This window comes from Aedes aegypti, chromosome 2 (genome assembly GCF_002204515.2).
Source record: "Aedes aegypti strain LVP_AGWG chromosome 2, AaegL5.0 Primary Assembly, whole genome shotgun sequence".
NCBI lineage: Eukaryota > Metazoa > Arthropoda > Insecta > Diptera > Culicidae > Aedes > Aedes aegypti.
The window spans coordinates 219,318,164-219,340,013 of record NC_035108.1 but is presented as its reverse complement, the minus strand read 5'-3'; the positions used below and the strand labels follow the sequence as shown (position 1 = coordinate 219,340,013).

The 21,850-nt window shown below is 38.8% G+C and overlaps 1 long non-coding RNA gene across 2 annotated transcripts in view; it reads right to left on the bottom strand.

Moving 5' to 3' along the window:
• LOC110676382 overlaps positions 1–21,850 on the bottom strand; it is a 34,551-nt gene continuing 12,701 nt past the window's right edge. The window contains exons 1-4 of one of the 2 annotated variants that reach the window (XR_002500329.1): positions 12,737–12,976; positions 12,599–12,666; positions 12,482–12,541; positions 1–207 (exon numbers count right to left, since the gene is read on the bottom strand). This is a non-coding gene — a long non-coding RNA (uncharacterized LOC110676382). Of the gene's footprint in view, positions 208–12,481; positions 12,542–12,598; positions 12,667–12,736; positions 12,977–21,850 lie in introns of those variants that run through there. The other variant, XR_002500330.1, reaches the window with a different exon arrangement.

Below are 21,850 nucleotides of genomic sequence, written 5' to 3'. Positions count from 1 at the left end.
TGAGTTATATAATGTATTCATCACATTTTATTATTTTTGGTATTATTCGTTATTTTTTTACATGGTAAGATACATCAAAAAGACCATCTGACAGTGCTTCCAGAAGAAACATTGGCTTAAAAACACTGAAAATATTGAGGTAGACATAGCGTTCTTACTCCTTAGGAAGCCGTTGAAACGATCTGGTCGTTCGATCGGGTTGTTGATCTGGATGAAAAAAGAAATAAACAAGCGAAAAAAAATAGTTAAATATAAAATCTAGCTTTCGCGTCTTACATGAGAAAATTAATAATAGACAAAAATGTCATGTTCGAGTATTTCTACTTTCTTGAAAAAATGTCTACCATTCTGGAAGTTTTTTCAAGAACTCCATCCTTTGGTAATTTCCTATACAATTTGACATTATTATTTGATTTGATGCTTATTTGATTATGATCAATGTATTAACTGCTTTGCTCATGTCCGAAATAATTCGTTAGATGCATTTCGCCATACAAATATTTTCCGCGTTACCTTTTAGCGATTTTTCGTGCATAGATAGCGGCTCAGCCGAATTGTTTTACGCTGGGGTATTTATAAGTTAGAATTCCTCGTCGTGGAAAAATTCTGACATAAACCACTGCCTCAAAATAATTTCCCTGAGTTTGGGCGAAATTCCCAGATAATTCCAGGTTTTCCAGGTAGTATAAACTCTGATCTCATTTCTCAACTCACTTTACCAGTAGAATAAGGTCAACTGCAATTCTTGTGACTCTTCGCATAAAATGCTCAAAAACATGATTAAGTATTTTAACGTTGGTTTTTAAATAAATTTTCATTTTCATTTTGCAGCGTTTGGTGGGGCAATGAGAGCGCAAGTCAGTCCAAAGCCGGGGTAAGGGATAGGTAATGGCCGTAATAGTCTATGCGGACCACTTGAACACCATCGGAAAGGATAAGAAGGGTTGGGGTAGGGTATAGGGAATGGAGAAGACTTGACACAGTAATGCGATTAATGCTGCAAAATGTAAATGTGCTGAAAGCAATTTAATTTGAGTTTTGAAGTTTGATTTGACTTATTAAAATTCCAAATAGATCGCCCATTGTACAAGTAAGAAAGAATATGCTGATCGCTTTCTAGAAATTTTATAAACAACAAAATAACAACAATATGAGAGTGATGCTAAGGGCTGCTGATGGCACAATGCGACGCTTTAGGAGATTTTGATACTGAATGAACATTACTATACAGAGCGCAATTTAATCGATGGTGATAACTTTACAAACTTTATCTGTTTTTACACTGATTGACGATGCTGATTTATATAAAAATATTTAAAAAATATTTGATATTAGTTCATTTGTTTGTGTGATCTAGGTGTTAATAATGGAAAAATTTTACATAACCTTGATAAAATACTTCCCTGACCAAAAATATTATATTTTGAGCGCCCTTTTCGAAGCTATTCTATCCATACTGCTTTCAATCCTGAAATTATTCTTATTGTGCATGCTCATGCATTATATTAGTGATGCTCATAATCATGCAACAGATAAGAAGGAGAGAAAAAGAGAATATAGGAACAGTGATTAGTAATGAGTTAATTATGTAGTTTTGTTAGAATTATAAACAATTAAACAGCAGTAATGAATAACTTATAAAATTACTTTGCAGCATAGCTGAGCCTTTCGGATCATAAGACCGATGTATAAAAATAATTTGTTTCGAAATTGTCCGCGTGGTCTTCTAGTGCCCCTATTAGATCAGAATCAGTCATAGACATACATATCGAATGCTCGCCATGACCCTATGACCAACATTTGTATATGTATAGACTTAGCTGATGTGGCTTTTCTAATAGGTAGTTCTTTCACTCATTGATTGTCTTCAAAACCTTGTCAAGTATAGAAAATTGATTTTATTTCATTTATTACTACATTAAAGCTACATTGTACTTATTAAGTATTAGGTATTATTTTATGTTTTTATCACTATTGATATTATCAAGGCCAGAATTCCCAGTGAGTGAAGAATTTTATAGTACTAGAACACCATAGAAGATCGCTTAACATTACCTAATCATGGAACGGCTTTTTGCTCTATTATTTTAGGTAGATGCTATTGATCTCCCTTTGCTCCTATCCGCAACCCGGTGCACGCGCCCTGTTGGTTTTCGAAAACCTCGTAGAAGATTACAAACCGTCAATGGCATTCCCAATTACTACCCCACATTGCACATTCAAGGGTCTGATTGTGCTCCTAACCCACCCTCAGTCTGTAATCTTCTCGCCAGTTTGAAATTATATTTTCCCGAAGTGAAAGTAATTTTGATGAGTGATAGCGTAGTGCAGCCCAACTGCATAGTACAGTAGTTTAACCAGAATCTTTAGGTCAGAAGATAAAATCTAAATTTTGTAATAAAAAGGTTGCCATTGCTTTGAAATTTACCCAACATCTAATCAAAACTACTAACAACAGCGATCAATTATCAAAATTCATCGCTCCCTGGAAAATATAATCCCAAGCCCAGGGATTAAGTATTTTAACGTTGGTTTTTAAATAAATGGACAAATTTTGTTAGCGTTAGCGATTTTCAAACAAAATGCTCAACTCTGGGATGCTGTAACTTTGTTTTCCTGTGAGCAATCGGCATGAAAGTTTAGCAGAAAACTACAAAAATTCAACTTTATTATCACAATTTTTTTTCACAGTACCGGTTAAAAAGAGCACGTTCAAAATAAATCTGCTGTATTTGGAGTTTTTATTTTTTTTCCAAGCAATCGAAGCATGCTGTGCTCAACGATGGACGTTAACAAATGTCGTCCGTCAAATTCAAGAATGCAGTTATTTTATATTTAGTGATTGCTGCATTCATTACGTTATAAAGTGTATGGCTCCGATAGTAGTGTTGATGCTGAGAAGATTTTTCAAGCAATGTTGCTGCTATTTCCAAAAACGGTGAACTTTCGTGTGTGAGCCCGAGTTCAGTCAGAGGAAGTGACTATGGCTTATGGACAAGAAGTGTCATACATACAATACACAAGGCTACGAGAAACGAGAAATTTGCTGACCACTGAGAAGCTACCATTGATTGTGAAAACGCAACATGCAAGCATTGCTGGGCACAGGGGAATGCAAATCCGGGAGTATAAAAACAACAAACGTTGGTACACTACATCTGGTGAGATCGTTTTAAATACTCAATACGCGCACAATAAATTCATGGGAAACAGCGGGTTCCAATATAGCGGGTTTGGGGCAAAATAAATTTTCTTCTCGTTTCAGAGAGCGAGCAAAGGCGCTCAAACCAAGGCTCTAGAGCCAGGACATGAGGAAGAAATGCCTATGTCCCATCCCAGGAGAACAACAATGGAGTGGGCATTAACTTTCTTAACAACGCCACTCCCAACGATTTTACCTCTAACCCTGAATTGAAACGGTTGGTACGGTTGTCCCCGTTTCTTCTTCCTTGAATTGGGTCCTAAAATGTTTAATGAATTCTCGTTTTTATTCAATAATACGAAAGAGCATGTTCTTGCAACTACTTTAGCAAGTTTTTCCGCTCAAATAACGGCTATATCATTTTTTAACTTTAATTTTAAAAATGGTTCCAAATATCAACCTTGACACTTGTGATCTTGTTTGACATTCACTTTTTCGACAAAAATGCCACAGGGCATATAGTTTTAACACTGGGGTTGTTCCTATCTGACATTTCGGAAGGGACACGGAAAACAAAATATACCCAAAATTCGAGTTTAAACCAAGGGGTGTGACAAAATCTCAAAAATCATAAAAAAATGTTTTTTGTACTTAAACCAATGAAAATCATTTAAAAATTGAGTAAACATGTGTTTCTGCCCTAAACTTAAGCGTTTGGTAATAAAAACAGGGTTTCCTCCTTCTGTCGGGTGTGAGATCACTGCGTCCATTTTTTTAGAACTAATGTGATATACCCTTTTGCTTTTACAAAGACCCTCAGTGGCGGGAACGCCATCGGAATACTTTGCGCGGTGACTGAACTTTTAGCCATCTGCCATTGATGGGCAGAAGTCCTAAGTTGCAGCATTGTGAATCCCCCAATCTGGTACGATCAGCCTGATAAAGCCGACCACTTCCCTGGGAGATGCGTTCCAAATATCGGCCGGCTCCAAAAAGGGCTTGCCAAATATTTTGGATCTTCGTTGTATATGTGCACTGCAGGAGCAGAGAAGGTGTTGTGAGGTTTCGCACGTTTCACTACAGAAACGGCAATTTGGGTTTTGGATGGCTCCGATCTTTTGTAAATGGTATCTGCTGGGGCAGTGTCCAGTTATAAGACCGGTGTAGGTGCTGAGGTCCCTTTTGTTGAGACCAATGAGTTTTTGTGTTTGTTTCGAATTAATTGTGACGAATCTTTTAGATTGATTCGCATTGGAAACTGTTTTCCAATTGGATATAATTTGCCTGGACAACCAGCTGTTCAGTTCAATATTTAGTGAGCAGTTTGATATGCCAAAGAATGGCTCAGGACCAATGAATGTATTGGCCGATCCATTCCTGGCTAGCTCATCGGCAATTTCATTACCCTCTAGACCCATACGCCCGGGGATCCAATATAGTTTAACTCGATTGCGGATGGCTAGGGTTTTTAGAGCAAGAGCACATTCCCACACTAATTTTGAGTTAAAAGTGTAAGCTTTCAGAGCATGAAGAGCTGCTTGGCTGTCGGAGAAAATACAGATTGTGGCATTTCTGTAATTCCTCTTTATGCTGAGCTGCACACATTCAATGATAGCATACACTTCAGCCTGAAAAACTGTAGGCCACTGTCCGAGAGGGACAGAGATTTTGGTTCTTGGTCCGTGCACTCCAGATCCAGAACGATTGTTCATTCTCGATCCATCAGTGTAGAATTTGATTGTGTTGGGAACAGTCGAAGAAAATAACTACAATCGCGAAATTACGAATTCACAAACGTATATTGAATTGATAGTAAAAAGATTACATTCTTTATCGAAAACACTGATTTGTTAGTGACTTAAAAATAGTAAACAAAGTCGGCTCGTTTGTTCGAGGTGTGCTTACTGCTAGTGTGAGTTATTCATGTAGAGAAGATTGCATAGGGCAAACACTGCTCACTTCTACACTCCTCCTCAGTGTGAGCCCCATAAAAATAGTCGTACTATATGTTCACGCATACCAAACTAAATTTAGACAAAATAAAGACCATTCTTTTTGCCGAAATTAGTAATTACTCTGCCATGCTTCATAATGTTAGCACCTGTTGCGTCAAAATGTACATTGTATCCAAGCCCAACAATTTTTGGTACGGATAAGAAACTTCCAACAAGCCCTGGCACAAACAACACATTCTTCACTGCGATTGTGATTCCTTTGGTTTGTAGTTTTCCAGTCCCTACACCTTTTGCTAGCACTTTACGTCCATCCGCTAAATAGACTATTCTGTTGCACGTAACTACGCCTTCTAACAGTCCTGAATCTCCAGTCAGATGGGTGGCGCAACCTGAATCCAAACACCAGCTTGTTTTATGTATCACTTCAGCTTTGACACCAACATTATCTCCTCCTGAAACTGCAAAACAGACATCGCCTCCTCCGTGATTCTGCGCAAGTGCCTTTGTTAGCCTTGCACTATGTCCTGACTGCTCTTCACTCTCATCATGCTGATCTCTCATTTCAAGTTTTGGACACGCACGCCAAAAATGACCCTCGTTCTTACAGCAGTAGCAAGTCTTCTTCTTCCGCACTCCAGATCTCGTTGAAACAGTCAACGCTTTCTCCGAGTCTGAATCGTTATGATCGCATCGTCGCTTCCATTCATCTAAAAGTCTTCCCTTAACATACTCCTGCTTCAATTGCTCTTCCGGACGTGTCTCCAATGCTGTGATTAGTGCGTCATAGCTTCTGGGCAAACTCGATAATAATACTGCTATAATCCAGTGCTCCTTTAAATCCTCTCCCATAGCAACCAATCGTTGGACAAGCTCCGATATCTGTACTAAATGTTCCGCCATGTTTCCGTTTTCCGCAAGATGCATCGTAAACAGTTTTCGCATAACATGAATTTTATTGGTCAATGAATCTCTCTCGTGGTAGTTTCTTAATGCATCCCACATATCTTTCGCTGTGCGGGCGGCCATAACATGGCACAGTTGGTCGTTATCGAGCGCAAGACCGATTGTTGCTCTGGCTGCTCCGTCCTTTTTATCCCAATCTCCTGGTGGGGCTTCTGGTTTCGGTTGAATAACCATATCATACAGTTGCTCCTTGAGAAGAAGTAGCTCCATCCTAAACTTCCAACTGGACCAGTTGAAGTTATTCAGACGTTCAATAACAACTTTCGATTCCGCCATTCTGATATTTTTCTCGCAAATCACTCAGAACGCGAACGACAAAAATAACAAACTTTTTCGCTTTCTTTCCGATCCGTAATTAACTTTCTTCTCGCGCACCGCGTCCCTGGGCCCATAACCTGTTGGGAACAGTCGAAGAAAATAACTACAATCGCGAAATTACGAATTCACAAACGTATATTGAATTGATAGTAAAAAGATTACATTCTTTATCGAAAACACTGATTTGTTAGTGACTTAAAAATAGTAAACAAAGTCGGCTCGTTTGTTCGAGGTGTGCTTACTGCTAGTGTGAGTTATTCATGTAGAGAAGATTGCATAGGGCAAACACTGCTCACTTCTACAGATTGAGCCTGGAGGAATACTCGGTCCACCTTCTTGCCACTCTTGGCGAGAAGGAATGAACACCGTATATGATATGTCATAATTCACAACCATTTCCATCCAGTCACTGCATTTTTCTACAATTGGATTTATAGAAAATTCGTTTAGCATGCTTAGGTGACCGGTTAAATCACCTGGCAGAAGGTTTATTGATCGTTTTAGCCTCAGAGCGCTTTTCTCAGCATCCAGCTTTATGAATTGATCTAGCCGGGGCAGATTAAGCATTGCATCTAGGGCGAATGAAGGGGTGCTGCGAACTGCACCAGTAAAGGCCCAAACGCAATGATAGCGGAACGGCAACGGAATGCGGTACCGGTTCGCCAGGATGAATCACACCATCTCGACTGAGCTGACAACGAATGAAATTGAACTAACACTTAGTCGACAAGCTTGTTGTAGTTCATGCTGGCGAACCGGTTCCGCTTTCCGTTGCCGTTCCGCCATCATTGCGTTTGGGGCTTAATGGCGACGCACGCGGCGCGTTGGATTTTGTTCAGCTTGGCTCTAGCCGTAACCTCGCTTGTTTTTGGCCACCAAACAAGGGAAGCGTGGGCTATTCTAGGCCGAACGATGGTTTTATATATCCACATGATCATATTAGGTTTTAGGCCCCACTTTTTTCCACAGGTCTTTGAGCAGACCCACAGAGAATTGGCTTGTTTAGGGGTATCCTGTTTTTTGCATATTCTGATTCTACGTTAAAAACTGAGCCAGAATCCAAAGTTTCATAATTTTCCGTGCCCTGGAACTATTTTTAAAACACGTTTGAATTTAGTATGGAAATCGCGTTTGAATCACCCCTCGGCAAATTTTACTTCGGGACGAGCTGTCATTATGTAAATTGAAACGTCATTCAGTCGACGGAATGAAATCGTTTTTAATCATTTACTATATCAAAATTAAGATATTGAAGCGCAGTAAAATCATGTTACAATTAGAAAAATGTGTTCTTTCGATCATACTATGAAAAACTGTGAATTTTTCATCACCAAACAACCCAGTTGAAACCTTTATTTACCATGTTTTGAAGATGTGTGTTCCAATTGAGTTTAGCATCAAGCGTAATGCCAAGGTATTTGACTTCATTTGAGTAAACCAATTGTGTTTGATGGTTGCAGATGGTTGCCGTTGTACCTTTCTGCGCTTTGTGAAAGGAACAATCGTAGTTTTTGAAGGATTTATCCCCAGTTTCTCTTTCAGACACCAGGAAAGCGTGTAATCGAGAGCTGATTGCATTCTTGCAAGGACAACGCTTTCAAATTTGCCGCGTACAATGATGACAACATCATCAGCGTAGCCAACAACCTCGAATCCTCTTTTTTCCAGGCTATTAAGTAGATCATCCACCACTAGAGACCATAGCAAAGGTGAAAGTACCCCTTCTTGAGGACACCCCTTTGTGGCCATGACAGTGGCGCACGATCCGCTCAACTCGGATGAGATTCGGCGATTTGCTAGCATAGCATGTACCCAGGTAGCAATGCATGGGTCAAATTTTCTCCTATGCATTGCTGACACTATAGACAAATAGGAAGCGTTATCGAATGCACCCTCAATGTCAAGAAATGCCACGATGGCGATTTCCTTTGCATGAAATGTTTTCTCGATCTTGTTGACTAGCATGTGTAGTGCTGAGATCGTAGATTTTCCACTTTGGTAAGCGAATTGGTATTTGGAAAGAGGCATTGCTTCCATAAATTTTGAATTTATGAAGTCTCCTAAGACCTTTTCCATTATTTTAAGCATCACTGACGACAGACTAATCGGTCTGTATGCTTTGGGATTGGTTTTGTCTTTTTTCCCGGCTTCGGGATAAAGACAACTCGAACTTGACGCCAGCCATCTGGAATATGTCCTAAGACTAAACTGGCCTTAAAAATCTCTATCATGGGAGGAATAAGCGTTTGCTCCTCTTTCTGGATAAGCGCTGGGAAAATTCCATCCATGCCAGCAGATTTAAATGGCTCAAAGGATCTCACTGCCCTTTCCACCCTTGCTCGCGTAAAGGCTTCTTTGGCAACCTTCAATGCGTCTCTTTTGGTACTTGAGTCCCATGACAGGAGCTCTTGTTGACCAGAGACGCCATGTCTGTTGCCATTAGCGTTCACGATCGCTTCAGGGATTGAATCAGGGAAGTGAGTCCTCAGCATTTCACTCAGTGTTTCTGTGGGATCCACAGTGAGCGAACCGTCAGTCTTTCGGAGAGTTCCCAGACCATTGGAGTGGTCTTTCGATAGAGTTTTATGAAGTCTGGCAGCTACGGGAGTCTTCTCAATGCTTTCACACATGAGGACCCACGATTTCCGCTTAGCTAGCCTTATTTCCTTGTTGTAGTCTGTCAGAGCCTTTCGGTATAGGCTCCAATCAGTAGAGCGTTTGGCACGGTTGAACTCCCTCCGTGCCGTTTTCCTAAGCTTTTCAAGATGGTTGTTCCACCACGGAACATCTCTGCTCGACTTAACAGTTTTAGTCGGACAGCTTTCTTGATATGCATTAAGAATTTTAGTTTGTATAGAGTCAGAAGCCATTTCTAACTCTAGAACTGTTTTGATATTAGGATTTATGATGTAGTCTTCGGATCGGAGAATGGCTGAATATGTTTCCCAATCAGTCTTCTTAGGATCTTTAAACGATTTTGCATTAGTTAGACCCCCTTCCCATTCAAAGACTATGTGTTTGTGGTCTGACATAGATATTTCATCAGAAACATGCCAGTTTGTTATTTTGTGGGAGATGGACTGACTACATAAAGTCAGATCCAGCACTTCCTGTCGTATGGCGTTTTCATATGTAGGCTTGTCACCTGTGTTACATATGTCTATGTTGTTTGAGGATAGAAACTGTAAAAGGTACTCACCTCGAGGATTTATATTTGTACTTCCCCATACAGTGTGATGCGCATTCGCGTCACATCCGATGACAAGGGGAATGTTTTTTATTTCACAGTAAGAGGTTAGCGCAGCAATCTGTGGAGGAGGAACATCTTCCGCGTCGCCTGGAAAATACGCCGAGACCATGACGATATCAGCCTTCCCTCTAGCGGTAGGAACCTCCACCCTGACTGCTGCGATGTCGCGTTTAATGAATTCTGTAATTGGAAAGCATTTGCGTATTAGAATAGCTGCTCTTGGAGAGAGCTGGCTGTCATCATATACCAACTTGCATGAGTTTACATGAATACCCTGTATTCGAGATTGGTTGACCCATGGCTCCTGGATAAGAGCCACAGTGAACAGTTCTTTTGTGAATCTCCGGCAAAGCACATCCGTTGCGCTTCGAGCATGATGGAGATTCACTTGAATGATCTTAGTCATTTTTAGGTGTGCCGCAGTTTCCAGGACGGAGGTCGTTCTTCTTTGGATGCTGCGGATCATCTTGTATTTGTTTTGGATGATGTTTCGGGTGTTCGTGTTTGTCAATCTTCTTCCCTAGGCCAGCCTTTTTTGTCTCTGTAGTCGAATTCAATCTTTTACCAGATCCACTGCTCTTAGATGGCACCAATCTGCCACCGCTAGAGCTAGGAGTTTGGTTAGAGCTCGAATCTTTAGAGACAGGCAGACTGACCTTTTTAATGGGGTTTGATTGTGGGTTTTTGCTAGAGGCTGCCTTAGATTTCTCTTGGGGCACCCTATTAGTTGAATTTTCGTTCGACTGAGTGGTTTTGCCCTTTATTTTTCTCAGCTGTATTTCGCCAAAGCGATAGTTGAGGATAAAGTTGGATTTTGTTAGGTTCGCCATAGACGGCCCATCAACCGTAAATATCCACTCGACATGGATATCGTTTGGTGTGCTTCTTTGGAGAATACGCCAACTAGAGGTTGTGATCTTGTTTTGACTCTCGATGAGCGTTTTTATGCGCTCATCACAGTATTTCGCACTTTGGGGAAAGAACGCACAAATTGGTTCTGGACGCTGAATTTTCTCCTCGTCCATTGCCTCCAACTCGGCACCTTCCCAAGGGATGAGTGAAGGAGTTATTTCTTTTACCCAGTCTGCAGTCTCGAGATCCTTGCAGACAAGGACCATGTATCCAGACTTGTAGAGCAGGTTGCAGAATTTTGGTTTCATCGGCTCATTACGCTGTTTCTCCACTTTTAGCAGCAGGGCCTCCTGAAGAACATCAAGCTGAGTCGTGGAAAGATGGGATGTGGGAAAGTGTTTCGGAACAACTCCGACCTTCCTACGATTGGTCATGTCACTGTAGCTATGACCAGCCGTTTGGTTTTCTCCGCTATTTTGGTGACCGTCACTTGACTGCTGAGCCATTGGGCCATCGTGGTTGGATTGCTCAGCTCGATCTCTGGGATCCAGGCGTTTCTTGGTTCGTTTCTGCTTGGGGACGTCCTCACTGGTAGCCGAGTTGTCTAGGTCCGTCCTGCCACGTTTAGAGGAAGCTAGCTCATCTTTGCCCTTCCCGAGTTGAATGAGGGCTTCAGATCGACTCACGCCGCTCTGCATCAGTGCTTTAAACTTCTTCCTTTGTCCTCTCGTGAGGTTTATTTTTGTCGTCTGTTGGTCATTCGCGTTGTTCGAATGACATGAAGGATCCGTTTTGGATTCAGATCCTGATGGTTGAGATTCTGGGATGTTGATGATAACATTTATACCATCGTTATTATCGTCGTCCATGTCCAGTTGGGTGTCCGGATACGGATGGTTTGTTGAATTTTTGTTGCTTACTTCGGTTGCGTCGGTAAGCATGTCCTCCTGCGAACTTGCGAGTAACTGCTCTTCGGTTAGCTCAGTATTGCTCTGCACGTCCTCCACTACCATTGGCTCCGACTGAGAGAGGCAGTCGACACCTTCAAGATTGTTGTTGTTTTGATTTGTACTCATATTTGTTCCCACGAGTCGCTGGGGAATAACGGTCCGCTGCATCATTGCCCCGCCGTAATGCAGTAAGAGCTACATACTGGGGAGTTCGCCCTGGTACACACCAGGCTCCGTTCGCGATTGAGCATCTTTTAAACCCCCTCAACCATTCATCCATCAGCACGGGTCGCATGACACCTTGGAATTGGGGTTACCTGACTGGTGGATTTCTACCACCGGATCAGGCGATCCGTAGTATTATTCTTAGCCAGTTGAGTCAACCGCTACCGATAACTACACGGCTCTCTAGGCTGCTTGGAAAAGTTGCTGAAATTGATGTTCAACAACTTATTTGGCCAAGACAGCCACAAAACAGGGCTTTAGGACCCTATTGAAATTTTTTTGTCTATTTGTTTATTCATGCGTGAATAACCTAATCGTCATGATTTTTTCAATTGCCTTCAACCCCAAAGTCTGCACAGTGGGCCTGGCCATTTTAATATTTGTATCATATCGCCGATATTCTGCAAATATTAATACTGACAAGAAAATATCTTAAATAATTAAGGTATTTCCAGGATGCTTTTCAATATTGGCTGTGCAAGCGCTTAGATTAGATTAGATTAGATTAGATTTTTCAAAATAAATACAAGAGTAAACTACTATTATTTTGAGCAATTTCAGCTAGTGCTTATGTCGAAGTTTTCTTCGACCGAGATTTACGATTCGTGACTTTGACTGATAGGGTAATTCTTCCGTTTCGGTAACCTCCAGAGCAGGGATTGTTTAATTGGCTCTTTATTTGGGAGATTACTAATTTCCTGTGCAAGTGTGACAAAATTGTATAAATATTTCAGAGATTAGTTTCATAATTTCAGTTATGTAGGCCACAGTTAACAAATTTTGTTCTGAGAACATTATATAATAGATACTGTTGATCAACACTTACGTTTAGTTCCCCTAGTTCAGATTCGGCGGGTAGTAGGGGTCTTTTACTGTTATAACGGAGCTGCAATAACATGTATTTAAATTTTGGAAGAAATTTCATAGTTTTTCATCGCCTTACCGGTTTAAGTTCAACGTTTGATTTGAAAGGTACACTTTTAGATTAGACACTCGTCTAGGATGCTTTGCCTGGTTGTTTTAGGTTATAATAAATAGTTCTAATTAGTTTTAAGATCTGGTATAATAGATTCTAGTTTACCTCGCAGCGCAATTAATAATTCAATTAGTTTAGCAGTAGATTTTAAGTTATCACCATAAATAGATTAAGTATCAAGCTAATAAACTCAACGTGTATATACTTCGCTAATAGCTTTCTTTTTCTCCTTCTGTACTCACGGACAGTGACAGACGGTCGTTCTGTCACTCTTTACCAGTGTTGCTAGAACCGCAGGGGCAGGGATGCTGTTGAGGCACTACAGTGGGATTCCGTTTTTGGCATGCTCCGATTTTGGCACCCTCCGATTTTGGCAACAAAATGGATCCGTTTTTGGCAACATTTTTCAATACCATTAAAATTTGTAAATTTTTGTAAATATTATCGTGTCTGTTGCTTTATTCACTTGAATAGCATGTCAACTCCAAACCGATTACATTCCAGATCTCCATTTTCGTCGATGTTTCCCCAAATCTCACCAACTACTAAGGACTCGCGTACATAGGTCATACATAGGCAACTTTTCGTGAGACCAATAATCTCCACCAGTATCTCAACTTAAGACCATTCTTTTTTCATAGGCATTCATATTGAGTGACCAGCCCACTTGAGTCTGCCAGTAGGTGATACAATAAAAAAAACTGTTCTTCGGATTTGGAACAGCTTGTTCGAACAAAGCACCAGCACCGACATAAGAGCAACGAAAAATCTATGACTCACACAGAGTTACAATCATAAATTTTGTCTCGCTGTGTTTATTATTATGGATTTATATACATTGCGTATGTAAAAACACACCGCAATAATAGATACAAATATGTACAGCAAAATGTCATGTATCATAACTTTTTTTAAAATTTCATTAAATAACGTGAAAAATGCGAATACAGTTCAAACTACAATTTATTTTCAATAATACCATTGAAGCGTGTGATAAATACGACTGAGAGTGTTTTTACTTTTTGTCTGTGGTATTGGTGTGTATATTGATCTTTCTGCGTCAACTATTTAAAGCTACGTTCTCTCTTTTCTATAGACTCTATAAGGCGTTAGATTTGTTAAGAGACGATCCAGAATTCTGTACAAGATTGTTAATCAAGGATACCGGTCTCAACATCATCAAAATGTTCCTTACAAGCTGAGTCTATGAGTTTCCTAACTGTACCCTGGAGAATCCTTAAGGGATTATTCGTTCTTGTGGGACTTTTCAGAAATTTTCACGAATTCATGAGGATATCTGCAGATTCCAAGTGGACACTGAGAGCTTCATGAGGGATTGTTAGAATGTATAACTGGTTATGGAGGATTATGTCCAAAATCTGGTGATTCCTAATAAACTCTAGGGCGTCTTAAATTCTGTAAATTTAAATCTTAAGGTCTGTAAATTTTAAGCGGGATAATGTGAATTTCTAGTAGTATTTTTTAATATTTTTGGCGATAGCTTGAGGATTTTGAAAAGGTTCCCAGAGGAATTTGAGGTGTGCTAGTGGTAGCCTAATAATAATAAACTTTTAATTTTTTTCATCGGAGACTTGAGAATTTACGGCAACATCGCAGCGGAATTCCAAGATGTTAACTCATAGCAAAATCCTTAGCAAGATCCTGAGAGCTCTATGCGAGATCCTAAGGATGCTTGGCAAGATGCTTCAGAGCTCAAGCGTTTTTTTCTGTAGATATCTTATAAGAACCTGAATATTCCTATTAGGTTTTTGAGGTTTCATAACAGGATCCTGTAAATTTCAGTTGATTTCATAAGGCAGGTGTAAAACATATATCAAGCTGAATTGAAAAATATTTCAAGTAAAAATTAAATTCTACACAATTATAAGCCATTTATGCATCTTCTCATGTTTATGTTTGCCCTTTTGATACAGTCAACCATTCATTATAAAATGCTTTACTTTATCAGAAACATAAATTGAAGGAGCAATTCTGAACTTACCGAATTTTTCAGATTTAATGCTAAAGTCCAAAAGTTAAACTGATTTTAAATGTTCATTTAATTAGAAAAAAAGGTCAGCCGTTTTGCAATACCCAGCGCATTTGATTTGCAAATACGTCTTTAAAAGAAAACATATTTGTTTTCGTTTTCTCTCATAGTTTTAAGAAAATGTCCAGTTCTTCAATAAAAGTCACTTATGCGATTATTGGTTTTACAAGGCCCTCTTATACAAACATTATGCATAAAGCTTCTAAAAAATAATTGAAGACGTTGAGGCGTAAAAACGCGACCAGAAAATCGTTTGCCAGATTTAATATTACGGAGCTATAGATTCATAGAATCGTGGCATGGTGCCGGAGAAGGCTTTGTGACTAAAAGAACTTACACGAAGTGCGATGCGTTTCAGAATGAATCATGTATTTCTGGTGCTTGACTGTTTTATAACTAGTTTACAAAAAGGGTAGGTATAACTAAAACACAGAGCCAGCGTGATGCGTCGGTCGTCAGGGTTAAGCGTGTCAATGTGTCGCGCAGCTGTTGAGTTGCGCTTGCATCAGCATTAAGAAAATGGTCAAGGTTGTCGGTGCTTTGCTTTTGCTTTTGCGGGGTGTTTTGCTTTAATGGTCCTTATGACAACAATAAAAAGAAAGCAGAAAAGAACTGCAACGTTTGAAGGTTGTCGCTCAATTATGCAAATAAAGAGAAAGTTGTTGAAAGTTCTGGAATGTGACTATGTGATGTGATAGGGTTTAGTTTTATGCTGTGAGATTGAATATGAATGCTACACCTCCCCCCTGAAGGAAGAGTGGTTTAACCAGTCTTGAAAAAGTTTATGTCTCTCTGGCTTCATGTTTCACAAGTAATTTAAATGCTAATAATATAAACTTTTAATTTCGCCATTACGTTACATTATACACTTAGCTTAGAAATGAATTAAATTTTAATTACTCTGTTCTTATGAACTGTATGCTGAATATTCGTTGCTTCATCCAGTATTGTTATATTTGGATGTGTTATATTGATTACTTTATATGGTCCTTTATATACTTTGTCAAGTTTATTTCTATTTGGGTTTTCTAGCATTACGAGATCATCTATTTCAATGTTTATTGGTTTTGCTGTGACATGTTGTTTTGTATTTCGATTATTCTTAACCTTGTCAATGATATTTCGAGTTCTAATTGCTGTTGCTTGTAATTTATATTTTAATTCTGCATAATATTGATCATAGTTATAAATTGGTTCTATATGTGTTGGATTCTTTAAGTTATTGGGTAACGTTGCCATTTTTCCAAAAACAAGTTCATATGGTGTATAAGGGATATCTGTGCATGGTGTGGTATTATAACAAAAAGCATAGTAAGAAATCCATTCATCCCAATCGGTCTGAGATTCATTAACGAACTGCCTCAAATATTCATTTAAACAGCGATGATTCCGTTCTAAGTTTCCGATAGTTTGGGGATGGTATGGAGTTGAAAAGATATGTGTATATTGCAACATTTCAGAGATTTTATTGAATATTTCATTTTTGTACTCGGTTCCTTGATCTGTTCGTATGATCGAAGGTGTTCCGTATATCAAAATGCAATTTTCAATAAATGTTTTAGCAATTGTGGATGCTTGCTTATCTTTGATTGGTTTTACTATGACGTATTTAGACAAATCACATTGAATTGTCAAGGCGTATCTGTTATCTGAATCAGACTTTGGAAAAGGTCCAATGGTATCCATGGCTATTGATTCGAATGATTTTAGCGGAGTAGGTGTATGCATAAAATTTTCGTTAGTTCTAATAGTGTGCTTATGTTGTTTACATGTGATACATTGATTTACATAATTTGTAATGGTGGCTTTCATATTAGGCCATTTGTACATTGTTTTCAGTTTACGATATAGTCTGTTTATGCCGACATGTCCGCCAAATGCTGATTCATGGTTTTCAGCAATAATTTTTGTTATAATATTTGTATCTTGTATGTCTTGCTGTGGTATATACAGCAGTATTTGCAGTTTTTGAAGCGTTTCATTGGCTTGATTTTTAAATTCGTGTACACTAATAAATTCGAATATTGTACTAGATAGCGCTAGAGCTATTTTTTCAACATTCAATTCTTTTGCCCATTTCTCTATTTGTTCGAACATATTTGTTAGATTGGGTACTTGAGTACTTGACTCTCGTGTCAAGACCTTTTTAAAATTTTTGTTCAATATTTGGTATATATACGATTTATTTTTATAGCGCTCTATATATAGTTTTGGTAGGTCATAAATTTCGGTGTTGTTGAGTGATTCAAACGCATTGAGGTGATCAGTCTCGTTGCTATTTTGTTTCACAGTATTGTGTTGTACACTCGGTTGTGTTTCCGTTTTCTTGGACATGGCTCTAGTGGTAACTTTGAGCACTGTCATGTTTTTGAGTATGTCTGAATCGAGTTTGATTCGTGAGAGAGCGTCTGCTCCCACATTCGTTTTACCTTGTACATATTTGATATCATAATCAAATTCTTCCAGTTCTAATCTCATACGAGTTAGTTTTGAAGTAGGGTTCTTCATTGAAAACAAATAGACTAGAGGTCTATGATCTGTTTTAATTGTGAATTTTGTTCCTATTAGGTAGGGTCGAAAATGTAACACTGCCCAGTGGATGGCTGTCAATTCTTGTTCAATTGTAGATTTATTTGATTCACCTTTAGTAAATGCTTTACTTGCAAATGCAATAGGTAAATCAACGTTATCATAACTTTGGGCAAGGATTGCACCACATGCTACTTTCGATGCATCTGTAATTAAGACAAAGCTTTTCTTGAAGTCAGGAAATCTCAGAACTGGAGGTGAAATTAATTTCCTTTTCAACGTTTCAAAGGCTGTTTTGCACTTTTCGTTCCATTCGAATACTGCATTTTTCCTCAAAAGTTTATTAAGTGGGTGTGCTATATCAGCAAATTTGGGAATAAAACGTCTGTAATAGTTACAGAACGCAACAAATCTTCTAACTTCATCTGAGGTTTTGGGAATTGGAAAGTTTTTAATCACGTTATATTTTGATGGATCCGGTAAAATGCCTTTCTCTGAAATATGATGTCCTAAATAGGTAACATCATGTTTGAAAAAATTGCATTTTGCTGGATTCAGTTTCAGATTATATTGCCTTAATCGTTTAAAAACTGTTTCTAGGTTTTTAAAATGGTGATTTACCGAGCATCCGACTACAAGGATGTCATCGATGTACAAGAAGGCACACTCAGGGGGTAACCCACTGAGAGCAATCGTCATCATCCTCTGGAAACTGTTGGGAGAAACATTAAGTCCAAAGGGAAGACGATTGAATTCATAATGTCCGGAAGAGCTCGAGAAAGCTGTGTAGTGTTTAGAATTTTCGTTCAACTCGATCTGGTGAAAACCAGATGCAAGATCAAGAGTTGTAAAGTACTTTGCCCGTCCAAGGTTGTCTAACATCTCGTCGATCCTTGGTAATGGGAACTTGTCTGCAATAATGGTTTTATTAAGTTGGCGGAAATCCACTACTAGTCGCCATTTTTTCTCGTCATTGTTGGATTTCTTGGGTACTATAAGAATTGGCGAATTGAAAGGAGATATTGATGGTCTGACTATTTTATCATCGACCATTTTTCGCACTTGTTTATCCATTTCTGCTTTATGAGCTTCTGGTATGCGATAATTCTTGATATAAGTGGGGCTATCCGAATTTAGCTTTAAGGTTTGCTTGTAAAAATTATTTGCCGATAACGGTTCATCTTTCAAGGCAAAAATATCATTAAAATCCAGACAAAGTTGTTTTAATTTGCTTTTAATTTCTTCATCTGGTATAGTCGTCAGATTTAGCTCATCAATTAGTTGATGGCTTCTTGTCGAAGTTTCTTTTTGTTTATTCGGATTAACTAATAGGTAATCTTTAAGTGGTACTATCTTGGGTTTAAATGTATGTGGGATAGTTCTTGTACTGCTATTTACATTGAGTACATTAATGAACTGAATCTTGTTGTTAATTACTGAATTTCCGATGAATACTCCAGGTTTTATTTGATCGGCTATAACTACACTGTCTTCTTTTATCTCAGGTATGAATATTTGTTTGATCACTTGGCATCTAGGTGGAATTACGAGGTGATCTTGAAATTTGTCTTCGATCGGAATTTCGAATAGTTCATTTTTGTAACTAAATGTCAATAACCAAGATTTTAAACATATATTACAGCCGTAGTTCGCTAGAAAATCTCTTCCTAAGATTCCATCTGTACAAATAGGAAAGTTTTTATCTACGACCTGAAAATTCGCGGGTATTTTGTTGTAGTCAATTTTAATATTAGTATATGTGAGTCCAATACTCTCAGTTTTTCCTTCGGTTATTCCGTTTATGATGCACTTTTGTGCGGGATATATATTTTGATTCGGGTTCAGGATATTTTCCTTGATTACTGAAATATCTGCACCCGTGTCTACAATAAGTGTGCAAATTTTTTCGCACATTTCAAGTTTGACTGTTACAAATATAGAATAATTCATATTTATATTGAAGAGATTTATCTCCTTGGATGAATTATTTGATCCCCATGCTCCGCTTCCGCCTCGACCTGGGGTTGAGTCGAGGGTTGATTGCCGTTTTCCGAGTAAAACACATTTCTGTTAGGATGGTTGCGTTGACTACTACCCCGTCTATTGTAGTCATTGTTACGGTATCGGTTTTCTGGATTGTATCGATTTTGATCCCGTCCGTAGTTTCCAGAATATTGCCTATTATTGTTGTTATTATTAAATCTTGTATTGCGGTTTACATATCTCCCACGATAGTTTCCGCGTTGAACATTAAAATACTGACGATTCCTGTTGGTAAACTTTTGACCAACCATGTGGAATATTTGTTTTTCGCACGCCTCTTGTGTAGTGTTTTCGTTCACCTTTTGAATGGCTTCTCTTACTGACGAGTAATTGCCAGCTTTCAAGATTATTTTAGTTTCGGTATTTTTGATACCGTTTATCAATGTATCAATACCTGCTTTAGCAGCCATTGATTTAGCAATTTCTGTCGGTATTTTTTGGGACACATATATATTTTGGAGCTGAGTGGTTAGTGAATCAACATCCGTGCAAAATTGTTCTAGATCGTTCTTTTGGCTACTTGCTTTAAGTTTGGCCATAATATTTTGTGCTGTGATAGTTTCGGTACAGCGTGCTTTGACATCTGTAATAATATCATCAATTGTCTTTACATCCTCAGGTAGGCCTTGTCTTGCCTTACCAGTCAAGCGTGTCTTTAAAAATTTTGCTGCCATCTCCATATGATTACGACTAGTAAATTCTTTGAGGAGGTTAGCTCCATCAATAAATGTATTTAAATTGGCGGAGCTTCCGTCGTACGTCTGTACGATAGCGGTAGCTGTTTTAATGTCAAATTGTTCTGCCATTGTGTTGGATTGTATTGGATCTTTTCTAAGTTTTCTACAGATTATCGCAAGACGAGCAAGGGTTTTAAATGTGTAATTTGTATTTCGTGCACTGCCAATACGTAACTCGATAAAGTGAAAAATTCGGCTAGTTACCGTTCTTACTTCAACGTACTTGGAATCTACGTATTTTTGAGATAAAACATCCTCTAGGGTAGCAAGATCGTCTACAATTATGTTCCTTAACTCTCTAACTTGGTCTAACTTTTGATTTAGAAATAGTTTTGAATAGCTTCTATTGGGGGCCTTTTTGAAATTGTTTTCAATTTTCCTCAAATGTTCGATGTTGGCCTCTATTACTTCCATTAATTAGGGTACTAAAATTATTGCACTCCACTTACGTATTTTTTTTCAGCTTTGAACATCGGCGGCCTGGTAGGTACTCTCGTCGTCGAACTGCATCCTCCACTACTATTTCGTCCTTCAAACCCGCCTGCCGATGGTTATCGGCAGTGGTCTCGCCTGCAGTTGATATCGATTAGTATTTTTTCTTTGTGCACTTGCACTTTAGCACTAGATCTTGAGTTGATTTCACAGATTTCTTCACTGTTGGATTTTCACGTTGTTTAAACGAATTTCTCGCTGTGCTGTCTGCCGCATTTTTGCTTTCGCGAATTTACTATGTGCACGCAAGCACAGGAACAGGGCTAACACTGATGCAATAAATACGATGGTGCCGGCGATGATTCTCGCCTCCGTCGTGCTCAGGCTTACTTCAGTCTTGTTGATAATGGTGTCTGAAAACCAGCTCATAATTATGGCACAGAACCTTAAAGTTCTTCACTGAACTGATTAGTACTATTAGTGAGAACACTTAGTAACTTTTCTTAAGATCGTTACGCTTTTCACCGGTCTAAAATCATTAGACACTTTTGGCTTTTGGTTTTTCACTCGAGCTCACTGTTCACGGTCGCCAAATCGTGGCATGGTGCCGGAGAAGGCTTTGTGACTAAAAGAACTTACACGAAGTGCGATGCGTTTCAGAATGAATCATGTATTTCTGGTGCTTGACTGTTTTATAACTAGTTTACAAAAAGGGTAGGTATAACTAAAACACAGAGCCAGCGTGATGCGTCGGTCGTCAGGGTTAAGCGTGTCAATGTGTCGCGCAGCTGTTGAGTTGCGCTTGCATCAGCATTAAGAAAATGGTCAAGGTTGTCGGTGCTTTGCTTTTGCTTTTGCGGGGTGTTTTGCTTTAATGGTCCTTATGACAACAATAAAAAGAAAGCAGAAAAGAACTGCAACGTTTGAAGGTTGTCGCTCAATTATGCAAATAAAGAGAAAGTTGTTGAAAGTTCTGGAATGTGACTATGTGATGTGATAGGGTTTAGTTTTATGCTGTGAGATTGAATATGAATGCTACAATAGCATAGTATAACCCTTCGGGAAAATGCTTCGAAGTGAACCTTTTCGAAGTCTCAACGCCTTATGATTCCATAAAAATGATGTATTAACTTTGTAATGATGCTTTCAAAACCAATAGTTGAAAAATAAAATTTGAAATATGGGTTCCGATTTCGGCACGGTTCCGTTTTTGGCAACTGAAAATTTCAACTTTGTTGCCAAAAACGGCATCCCACTGTATCAGAGGAGTAGTTATTGACTACTGGACTCAGGCTGGTTCTATTTAGCTATGAATAAGTGAGTTTGAGTGAAATTTTACACGAATATACAGATTACTCAAATATTTTTAAATCATCCCCTTAAATTCTGTGCAGGACTTTTCCAAGAGTTTCTTGAAAAATTCCTATA